Raw genomic sequence first — 11,922 nt, 5'->3', positions numbered from 1 at the left:
AAATGGAGTCTATGGGAGACAGGCTTTCCATAATTTGGAGCTTTCTGGATATTGGGTTTCCGGATAAGGGATCCCATACCTGTATATCACCCAGCATCCTTTTCAGGCCTGAAGAGTGTCAGAGGGTGCTGGGAGTTGTAGTAGAGATATTGGGTTGCAGATGGATAATTTAAATATTGATTGACCTGGGTGGAGACCAGCTGTCCTGTAATGCCAGGGCCCCTACACCTCTATTATTATTATTATATCTCCTACGGGGGAGAACAGAAAGGGAAAGTCTTTATGTGGGCACAGAATATACTGACTTCCTGCAGGAAGTGGGTAGCGGCTCAGTTGAGGCAAGCAGTATGGCAGATCCCATTCACCTATATAAATAAACATAAAGCAGTCACCTAACCCGCCTGTCTGCAAGAGAATGTGGGCAGCACCCATAGAATAAAAATCTCTTTATTTGTCAGCAGCACAAGGAAATCATGGAGACTTCCATGCAGAATTTATCCCATTGTTTGTCCGTCCAATCCTTTCGCCTCCTTCACATCTCCTAGCAACCAACCCCATAGTCATTTGTATTTTTATGTATTACTATTTCTCCGGTGATGCCATGGTTTCCATGACAACTATCCGGCAGGAGAACTTTTTAAATGTATTTATTTATATTTTACATCATTAATAATCTTTCCGGAGCAGCCGAAGAGTTAACCCGCTGGTGACCATAATGTTTCCCAATGGGAGGCAGATTCTCAGTATGGCACGTAGATGACAGTGTGTTTCGCTGAGGCGGCAGTTTGGGAGACAGGGCACATTGCGTTCTGCCTGCGCAAGCTGTATGCTCTGCAGTGTACACAATCCTCATAATAAAGTACAGTATGTTCCATAGTATTATTGTGTCCTTCGGACCCCCTCATCAATCCAATTTGTTGAGCTATAAAAATGTTTAGTTTCATTATTAGGCTTTAAAGGGGAAGTAAACCCAAACATAACATTTTGCCTAATGAAAAAACATGTGCCTGGATAGAGAAAGAAGTGATTAAATATGAATAACAATACAAATCTCAATATCAGCCTGCTTTCTGGTTGTCAGGGTCACTTACCTTAGCAACCGCAAAGCATGTTGAAAAAGAGAATTCATTCAAAAGTCACAAAAATAAGAAAAATGACCAACTGCCCAGCTGAATTGCTGTAGTGAAGACTTTGGAATTGCAAGAACCTCCCTGCTCTATCCTCCCAACACCCCGGACAGTTTAAAGCTATTTTTGGCCACTCAGGTACTGGGTCAGTTGACAGTCACAGTCCAGGGCTGCCATCATAAATCTTGGGGCCCCATTCTAGGGTCCTCAGTTATTAGCCCATAAGTCATCCGGGCCTAGGGTTGCCACCTTTTTAATATAAATTTACCAGAAATCAGGGGGGGCAGAAACAAGGGGTGGGCTGTGATGTAAGAGGGGGCAGGGTGATAACAAAAGGGGCAGGGATATGCGGTAATTGGAAGTAGGATTGGGGCAGGAGAAGAAGGAAGGGTAATTTTGGGGTGGGTTCTGGGTGGATTGAGGCAAGCCAGGGGCTGAACTTCAGGATATTAATCATTTACCGGCAGCTACATTGCCGGCACTCATGGCCACACCCCTGATCCACTGTAAACACACCCTCCACTCTTATCTGATAACAAGGTGGGGCATGTAGGGCGCGGGTCTATACATAAACATGGATCCCCAGTTTGGGTTGGGTGCAGATTGGGAGCAGGTGGGTTAGGGCCAGGTAGGTGCAGGTCAATTATGTGATGATCACTATAAAATATTGCTGCCATTCAGCCATAGGCCTGTGACCACAGCAAATATGTGTGGAGTATCTAAGCCATAAAAAGAGACCAAACCTCACCCAAGATGGTCTTTAGACTGGGAACCCCGGTCTCTCGCGAGACTGCGACGGGCTTGAAATTGGGGCTTTCATGGAGAAACACAGGACTGGGCAACAATTATCAGTATTATCCAGTAGAAAGCTGAACAGTTGGGAGGTATATATGATTATACATATCCATTATTTCCCCTCAGTTATAATAATAATATTATCCTCAACCCCCTTTATTAACACAGCCACTCTCCTTGTGGTCCTTTCATGCCCTTTTTGCTCGTTGGATCAATCATGGCTGCTCCCATGAATGTGGCTAAACACTACTATGTGGATAACTGTGTGGAACAACCCATGCCTGGCCGCACCATTGGGCACTGATATAAGTAGGGCTGTATCCCCTGCTAATAAATACAGTCTCTCTCTGCTCTCATAACTGTCATTCCTTTGTTTCATTGGCAAACTCTTCAACTAAGTGCCACCACCATTAATATATTCATTATAAGCAAAAGGAGAAAGAACAAACCCTCAGGTCATTTACTCACAACAAAAGGCCAATTAGATTGTGTTCCCTTAATGAGACGCTGTAACAATGTCTATATTTTGGCTTGTTTTCTATCCAGGAACTCCCTGAGGCTCCTACAGACATGTCCCTTCACCCCTGAATACATGGGAAGTACTGGCAACAGGGGAGGTTTTACTAAATGGTGTTTTTTACCCAGAATGAAGTGTAATTACTGCATAATTGTGGCCATTGGGGGAGGAGCACTAGAAAATCAGACACAACTGGACACAATTGCAAATTGGATCTTATCATTTTGGGTATTTGTCAAAATCTACTCATGTTTGGTGTCACTATCTGCTGTGGGAGCCCTGAAACTATTCTCGCCATCATGGGTTCCCATGGCGACTTGGAACAGGAGGCGGGGCAAATGCACTGGCGAGGGTCACAGTGCAAGGAACGTGTATGGACACAAGTCCCTTTATTAAAAGGCATCAATTTTGGGCAATGACTGCGTCTATTTTTGCCAACTGCAACTGTGCTTGCAGCCATTAACAACCACTACAGTGCCAGGGATCCCTCGTTTTATGCCAATAGGCGCCGCAGGTTTGCACCATTTTAACCCCGAGCGCTGGAAGTAACAAAAGCGGTATCCTACACCTTGCTCCTCATTCACGGGAAACCACAAGCACGACTACAGTCGTTTTCATAAGCAATTGCAGTATCAAACCCCGAAGCACTGGTACAATTTTGAGGTAATTCTATGGTTCAAATGCTGCATTGTGGGTAAAAAAAAATAGATGGGGATTTTACCCGCTGCACTGCATTCAAAAATGGCCCTTTAAAGGAGAAGGAAAGGTAAAAACTACAGTAAGTAAGCTTTATCAGAAAGGTAAATACAGCCATAAGCACTTACAGTAATGCTGCACTGAGTCCTCTATCAAAAGAAACAGGATTTCTTGTCTCTTTTTTTGTAAACATGATGTTCCAGTGCCTGACTTACTCTCTCAGAAACAGCCTTAATTCCAGGGGCCAGTGTCTGCGCAGCTCTCTCCTCTCTCCCCTCCCACCAGAATGCTAAGAACTCCCTCCCTAAGGAATGTGTGATCTCAGCTATAACGGCTAGACTGCAGGAAGGAAGCTACTTAAAATGGCAGCTGCTATCTTAAGCAAAGGGAGAAGCTTCTAAAGCTGTTTAATCAGGTATGGTAATGGTTTCTGCAGAAGAAATATATTGTTCTAGGTGGCACTAACGTGGCAAATGTATTGGCAGTAAAATAGCAAAATAACTTTCCTTCTTCTTTAAGTCTAAGTGGGCAATGTTACAAAAGGAAGCTTGCTACTGGTCTAGTAACCCATAGCAACCAATCAGCAAAACAGCATTTGCTAACTTTATATTTTTATATCACGAGCAGCTGTGATTCTTTGTAGTGTAACTACAGAGGAAGCAGACTATGAGGCTGCAGGGGGGCCCAGAAGGTATAAGGGGGGGGGGTATAAGTTCAATATATATTGGTAAAACAGGCCAACCTCTGGACATTTGGGGCCCTAAAATGACTTTGCTGCGGGGCTCAGTAACATCTAGGGGGAGATTTATTAAGACACAAACGCTTGGAGCGTTCATTCAAACGCTCCGAGCGTATTTTCACCGCTTTTTTTGGCGCTGGCACAACTTTTTCGTACACCGCGCAACTTTTTCATACACTTGCGCAAAACATTCGGAAAGGTTCTGCCTCTGTTTACAATCGTTCAGTATGAAAATTTTGTGACTTTCGGATCGACAATACGATATTATCGTGACTAATACGACTTTTTCGTAAGCATTTGCGATCTTCAGAAATTATCGTATCCAATCCGAATTTTTCCTTTTCGGGATTGAAACTCGTGTTTTAATGAATCGGCCCCCTAGTTACGCCACTGGCACATAACATGAAGGAACTGTTGGTGCCCCCCGGTGGAAGGAAAGGTGGGCACAGCTTGGTTCCTCCAGGATATACCTTTGCCTATATATGTGGCCCAGGGAGCAGGCAGCTATTTTATTATAGGCAAGCGATGCACAGAATCGTTATTGCGTTTCTCCCCCCCCCCCCGCCCAATTAAAGCTAGAATAAATACACCAGCCCAAGTATCTGGGGCATTGCCGCTGTATGATTGATAGCAGTTTGGAGCCCACTTATCCAATGCATGGCAGGTAGGGCTGGCTAATGGCTCAGGGATGTGCAGAACATGGCAGGGCTACAGGGAGCGCGAAACGCGACGGGCACAGTTTGTGCGGAGCAGCAGCACAGGAAGGCAATGAATGAACGTGCAGGTTCATCCCTGGTAGCAACATGAATAATTCCATATGATTTGTTTTCAATTATCTGCAAAAGCTTTCCGACTCCCATGGAAAGACTGGGACGAGACGTTTAATGGAGCTGCGCCGACTTTGCTCGGATAGAAACAATTCCCCCGGAGCCCACTTGTTTCCTTTGGCTGCTGCTTTTCCTAAAGACCTGGGCGAGCGCTGGGAGTTTTAAAGAAGGACACAGGGAGGATATTAAAGGGGTTTTTCACCTTTCGGCTAACTTTTAGTATGAGGTAGGGAGTGCTATTCTGAGACAATTTGCAATTGGTCTTTATTTTTTTTATAATAGTATAGTAGTTTTTTCATTATTTTACTTTTTGTTCCGCAGCTCTCCAGTTTGGAATTTAATTTGTTATCTGGTTACTAGGGTCCAATTTACCTTAGTAACCAGGGAGGTGTTTGACAGAGTGACTGATAAATGAATAGTAGAGGGGCTGTATAAAAAGATAAGTAATAATAGTAGCAATAACAATAAAAATGTAGCTTCGCAGACCAATTATTTCTTAGCTGCTGGGGTCAGTGACCCCCATTTGAAAGCTGGAAAGAGGCAGAAGAAGAAGCCAAAAGATAAAAAAAAAGTGAAGACCAACTGGAAAGTTGCTTAGAATGGGCCTTTCTATAACATATTACACGCTAACTTAAAAGTGAACCACCCTATTATGGTTTACATTAAAATCACTCATTCTCAGCTACCCCGGGCTGGTGCGGTTTCCACCTAAAAGATACAACAAACCCAGGGTATTAGGTAAGCGATTACAATCACTGGGGGGCACCTAACATTTTGAACCCCCCCCCCAAAGTTTTGTGCCTTTCCTTCTCCTTTAACCCTATAAAAAATATAAATTGCATAATAAGTATAAAGTATTAGTGGATTATTCTTTGCCACCTGTTTTTCATCTCCTGTCCTCAGACCCAGGAGAGCTGGCCATCGTATGCATTTGTGGGAGTACATGGCACTTGGGGCGGCTAGTGCTCCCCCTGCTGGAATAGCCTCCGTACCTCTTGGCACAGTCCTCCCTCCCCTGGGCTGGGATTCCTTTCTGTTTGTTTGCCAAAGGACTAAACAGAGAACTAATCACTTAGGTGCTAAAAACACATGGCATTATGGAGCTAAATCATTAATGACTGATCCTGGATTGATCCCATTCTGAGACATAATAGTAGTTTTGCCTTCTGTAAAGCTGATGGGGCAAATGCTCTGCAGAAGGCCCCCATACACTGGCCGATTATAGCGCCTGATATCGGTCCCTTGGATTCGGCAGCTTATCGGCCCGTGTAGGGGCAGAACCGAGGGGCCTGGCCGACCGATGCCTGAAATTGGCCAGATATCGATCGGCCAGGTTAGAAAATCCAGTCGGATCGGGGACCGCATCGGCCCGACTGTCCAATTGCAGCGTTTTAAATTCACCTACATGACCCCAAATATCGCCCACCCATAGGTGGGGATATCGAGTGAAGATCCGCTTGCTTGGCGACATCGCCAAGCGAGCAGATCTTATGGTGTATGGGGACCTTAACTCTGACAGGGACAGGTACTAGTACCTACATGTCCATTAACCAAGCTGTGGCCCCAAAACAATTCATTTTCCAATTAATATATGATCAGTAATTGACCAGTTATTGATTGGACCAGGAACAAAGTCTCATCCGCCCCGGATAAAGGTTCTGGTAGGCCCAAAACATTGCCCTTTCTTTATATCATTTTGGCCTAATTGAAGAATTTTTGCATCAATTAATCGTCACAGCATGCTGCTGGATTGTCTTATTGTAAATAATAGACCTTAAGGGCTCTGACACACGGGGAGATTAGTCACCCGCGACAACAGAGAAATGCCATCCCACCGGCGAAAATGTAAATTGCCAGTGGATGGCATACGTGGGTTTCCTCTCAAGGCAACTTTGGCGATTTTTGGTAAATCCCGGGGGGATGGCATTTCGGGGAGATTAGTCGCGGACGACAAATCACCCCGTGTGCCAGAGCCCTAAGGGTGAAGACACACAGAGCTACTAGTAGCAGCTACTTGTCATGGCTACTAAAATAGACAATGCTGATCATTTACTGATAATTGTCTCTATGTGTGTTTTAGCAGAGGCAATTCTCAGTATTGTCTATGGCAGGGGAATTTCTGGAATTTAGTAGCCGTGACACGTAGCTGCTACTAAGTAGCTCCGTGTGTCTTCACCTGGCCTCCAGTATAGCACCTGGCACCACAAAAAAGAGAGTAGAGCTCTCCTTATATGCTTCATGCACAGGCCCTCTGAGGTACTGTATCTGATCATTGATCAAACATCAGTAAGCTTTAAGCCATTTAGGTGCCTAAATCGGATCTATGTGGTCCAATGCTTTCCCAGACCCAATGCTTTTCCCCAACCTTTTTTTTTTTTTTTTTACCTGCGAACCACTATGAAAGCTTTGGGGGAGCAACACAAGCATGAAAAAGTCCACAGGGGGGCTATTTGGTAGCCCCTATGTAGACTGGCAGCCTAGAGAATGCTTTGCTTGCCAGTATGCCTAGTTTTTATTCAACCAAAGCTTGATTCCAAGCCAGGAATTAAAAAATAAGCCCGTGCTTTGGGGCCACATCCAAGGGGTTGGGGAGCAACATGTTGCCTCTGAGCCACTGGTTGGGGATCGCTGCTCTAGGGTTTCATGATCCCCCAAGACAACAAAATCCTAAACATTCCCCCACACATTGTACCTTTGCTGACCTTCACACAGGGCCCTTCCTTCTGATGCTTTGGGGCCCACCCTATAGTAAGGAAAGCCCCTCTTGACCGTGTGTCCTTTGGGTGAAGCAACACAAATTCACTGCTTTTCAGTCTCAGAGCTGAGAGCTGTACAGTGTATGTTGGTAAAAACATAATAAGAATTCAATTTTCTCAATGTAATAATTCATTAACTGTCATTTTTTCCCATGGATATTTTATGTCTATGGTAGAATGTTAATGCTGGGTGCCCCGAGGCAAAACCAACCCTGACTGAAACGTTGGCCCCCATCGCTCTCCCTTAGAAACCAGAGTAACCCACTGGGGATTCCAGACTGAATCTCTGCCTGACTGCGTGACTTTCCCTTCCATCCGATGCAATATTTAGTGACAGAAAGGCAGGGGGACATTTGGTAACATCACAACAATTAATTATTGAGAATGTCGTTTATGGAGCGAATTAACCAACTGATGTTTAGAGCGAGCCAATGGCGTTATGCATTATGAATAAACGAAAGTGTTGATTACACAGCAATCAGCCTGGCAGCGACTGAGCCCCGGCAGTGATCGACTTTATTAGCCAAGGCCTCCAGTTGAGGTTCTGCTGATCCCCGGCGATTCCTACACCTAGAAATCCAACACATCAGCTGAGTTTCTTCAGCAACAAAAGCCTCTCCCAGGAGACCATGCTCAGCCGCGTTTCATGCTGTCAGGGTGCAGTTTTACTTTCTTTAGTTGGAACCCCAACTCCATGTTCTACTTCCCACACTGAGTGATACTCAGAGTTCCCTGTATAACTCAGCCTGCAGCCTTGTGCCTTTATATGGGCACAGAACCCCTCAGTGACTGCTAATATCCTTATCATTTACAGTAGGGGGTACATTATCCCTTATAATACATGAGTGATACTCAGAGTTCCCTGTATAACTCAGCCTGCAGCCTTGTGCCTTTATATGGGCACAGAACCCCTCAGTGACTGCTAATATCCTTATCATTTACAGTAGGGGGTACATTATCCCTTATAATACATGAGTGATACTCAGAGTTCCCTGTATAACTCAGCCTGCAGCCTTGTGCCTTTATATGGGCACAGAACCCCTCAGTGACTGCTAATATCCTTATCATTTACAGTAGGGGGTACATTATCCCTTATAATACATGAGTGATACTCAGAGTTCCCTGTATAACTCAGCCTGCAGCCTTGTGCCTTTATATGGGCACAGAACCCCTCAGTGACTGCTAATATCCTTATCATTTACAGTAGGGGGTACAGGTTGCCTCTGACCCATGCTGCACTGTATATAGACACAGTATATAGAAATGTATAGAAACTGATTGCTGAGACTTTCCCTCTACCATCTGCTGAAGCCAAATGTTTACAACTGATCATATTTGGATACAAGTGCTCCCACGCATGTAATGGCTGCTACACGGCTCAGATATTTATTGTTATTCTTTATTTGAAGGCCATTCCCTATTTTTAGCCATACTCTGATAAGCAGTGCTAGGCCAGACTACTGCCGGCTGCTTGGTGCTGTGCGTTTATGATAATACAGACAGATACAATACCCATATCTAACACTGAGGGTCAGTAACAAATGCAAATGGTGCCTTGGGATTTATATTCCATAGAAATAAATATTTTCTTTTAGAAAGATGAGCTGTAAAGGCTACCTAATGATTGGTTGGTAAGAGTTTAGAGAGAGGTGGAAGGGGCGTGTCTACAGATAGACCTCCCTCCTCCGTACTGTAGCGCTAGTGAATGTTTGGGATGGAGTCCTACTGGAAGGACTACATGTCTTGCTAAAAAGTGTAGGGGACTGAAGGTTTAGTTACCCTTTGTTTAGGTACTCCCCAAAGCTTTTGGCCAACTAAGTGCTGTCCTAATTTACTGTTGGGAGGGGAACCTGTTTCTCTATGGGTTAAAGTATTTTTTTTGCCATTTCTTGTCACTTTTCTATATAAAAAGGGAAACCAACATGTGGGTACAGGTTAGGGCCTTGGCAGAGGTAGGCCTAGTAGGGGAGGATAGCTGGGGGATAGTTCTGTAATAGGTCCCTCCGGGAGTGAGAGATAGGATAATGTTAACTGGGGAGCAGCATGAAGCTCCACTGAGGAGAATTAGAAGGATTAGAGTCCTGAGTGTACCATAGGGATGCAAGTGTACAGACTACGGGGCTACTGTAGCTCACCTACGTTCCACTTGGAGGGCCTGTTCCAAAATGGGACTCCTTCCAGATTGACTAAATCCAATGTTAATTATTGACCTCCGATGGGAAAATGCTTTTGGGAAGCTTTGTACTTGAGTAAATGCTGAATAATTGTACTGAGTCTATCTATAACTGTCCTTCAAGTTCTACGTTCCTAAAGAGTTATCACTGCCTCAATTGATTTAATCAATCTGAGGGTTGCAGTTCAGCAACACCCCCACTCCAATAAGTCCACGAGGGTCCATTCCCAAATATTAAGAGTTGCATTTTTATTGATTTGTATGGTGAGCAGAGAGTTTTCCGGCACAGCAACGATATTGAACTATAGTATTATAGTTGGCGGCCAACGTGGGGCTCTAACCCACAGCCCTGAGATTAAGAGTCTCATGTTCAACTGATTTAGCTAGCTGGGATTGGAGTAAAAAGGGCATCAGAAGAAGTTCAAGTTTTGGGGCAAAGTTTATGGAATCCACGAGTTAGATAAGTGAAAAGTCCCCCAAATGCTCCAGGGCAGCACTGGATGGTCCCCGCTGTTTGTCAGGGTGCAATAAAGCAGCAAATCTAAGGGCACGACTCATGTCAGTATCCAGAATATGACACTTTGTCCAAAATTGTACCCAAGAGATCGATAGGAACAAAATGACCAAATGGTTTGTGTATTGAGAAACGTAGGGGCAGTTTTCAGTAGTGGTACAAATGGCTGAATCTGATGATGCCGTAGTGGTGGGGGCGATGAGTGTATGTGCGTCGGCCCAAACGCTGCCTGAATTCACTTTATTCCTCCTCTGCAAAGTGTCACTTTCTGTTGTGAATGTTCCTTTACTCTCTGTCCTGGGCTGAACTGAGCTCTTCCTGCTGTGACTTGTGAGTGACTTTTGTGAGTCCTTCTGTGACCTGCGGCTCTTATGCAAGTGAAGCCCAGGGTGTGAGAGCGAGGGGGAGTCACTGCGCTGCTGTGAGAGGGTCAGTTATTCCATTGCTTTGTAACAAACAGGTTTCTTCTTAAATCAAAAGGGGATTTAATTGCAGCCAGCTTCTGTCTATCAGTCTATCTATCTATCTATCTATCTATCTGTCTATTTGTCTAACTACCTATCTATCATCTTCATCATCTTTCATCTTTCTATCTACCTATCTGCGTCTCCGTCTATCTATCAATCATCTCTACCTATCTGTCTGTCTCTCTGTATATCTACTATCTATCTATCATCTATCTATCTATCTATCATCTATCTACTGCATCTATCTATCTATCATCTATCATCTATCTATCTATCATCTATCTATCAATCTATCTATCAATCTATCTATCTATCTATCTATCATTTATCTATCTATCATCTATCTACTGCATCTATCTATCTATCTATCATCTATCTATCTATCTATCTATCATTTATCTATCTATCTATCTATCTATCTATCTATCTATCTATCTATCTATCTATCATCTATCTATCTATCATCTATCATCTATCATCTATCTATCTATCTATCTATCATCTATCTAATCTATCTATCGTCTATCTATCATCTATCTATCTATCTATCTATCATCTATCTATCATCGATCATCTATCTATCTATCATCTATCTATCATCTATCTATCATCTATCTTTCATCTATCTATCATCTGTCTATCAGCTATCTATCTATCTATCTATCTATCTATCTATCTGTCTGTCTATTTGTCTAACTACCTATCTATCATCTTCATCATCTTTCATCTTTCTATCTACCTATCTGCGTCTCCGTCTATCTATCAATCTATCTATCTATCATCTATCTATCTATCTATCTATCTATCTATCTATCTATCATCTATCTAATCTATCTATCATCTATCTTTCATCTATCTATCATCTATCTATCAGCTATCTATCAGCTATCTATCATCTATCTATCTATCTATCATCTATCTATCTATCTATCTATCTATCTATCTATCTATCTATCTATCTATCTATCATCTATCTATCATCTATCTTTCATCTATCTATCATCTGTCTATCAGCTATCTATCAGCTATCTATCATCTATCTATATATCTATCTATCTATCTATCTATCTATCTATTATCTATCTATCTATCTATCTATCTATCTATCTATTTAATTATTATCAATCATCCTTATTCTTTCTTCTAATTTTATTCCCAGTTCTTCTCCTTCCCACTATACCCCTCCCCTCCCCTCCGTTCCTTTCCTTATTCTCTGTTATCATTTTCACCTCGTTCCTTTCTCTTACAAAACAACAATATATTTATTAATGTAAATGCCAAATAATGAACAATATCAATGTTTCTATATAT

The sequence above is a fragment of the Xenopus tropicalis genome, chromosome 6 (genome assembly GCF_000004195.4).
Source record: "Xenopus tropicalis strain Nigerian chromosome 6, UCB_Xtro_10.0, whole genome shotgun sequence".
In the NCBI taxonomy this organism is placed as follows: Eukaryota; Metazoa; Chordata; class Amphibia; order Anura; family Pipidae; genus Xenopus; species Xenopus tropicalis.
Note: the sequence above shows the minus strand (reverse complement) of the source record.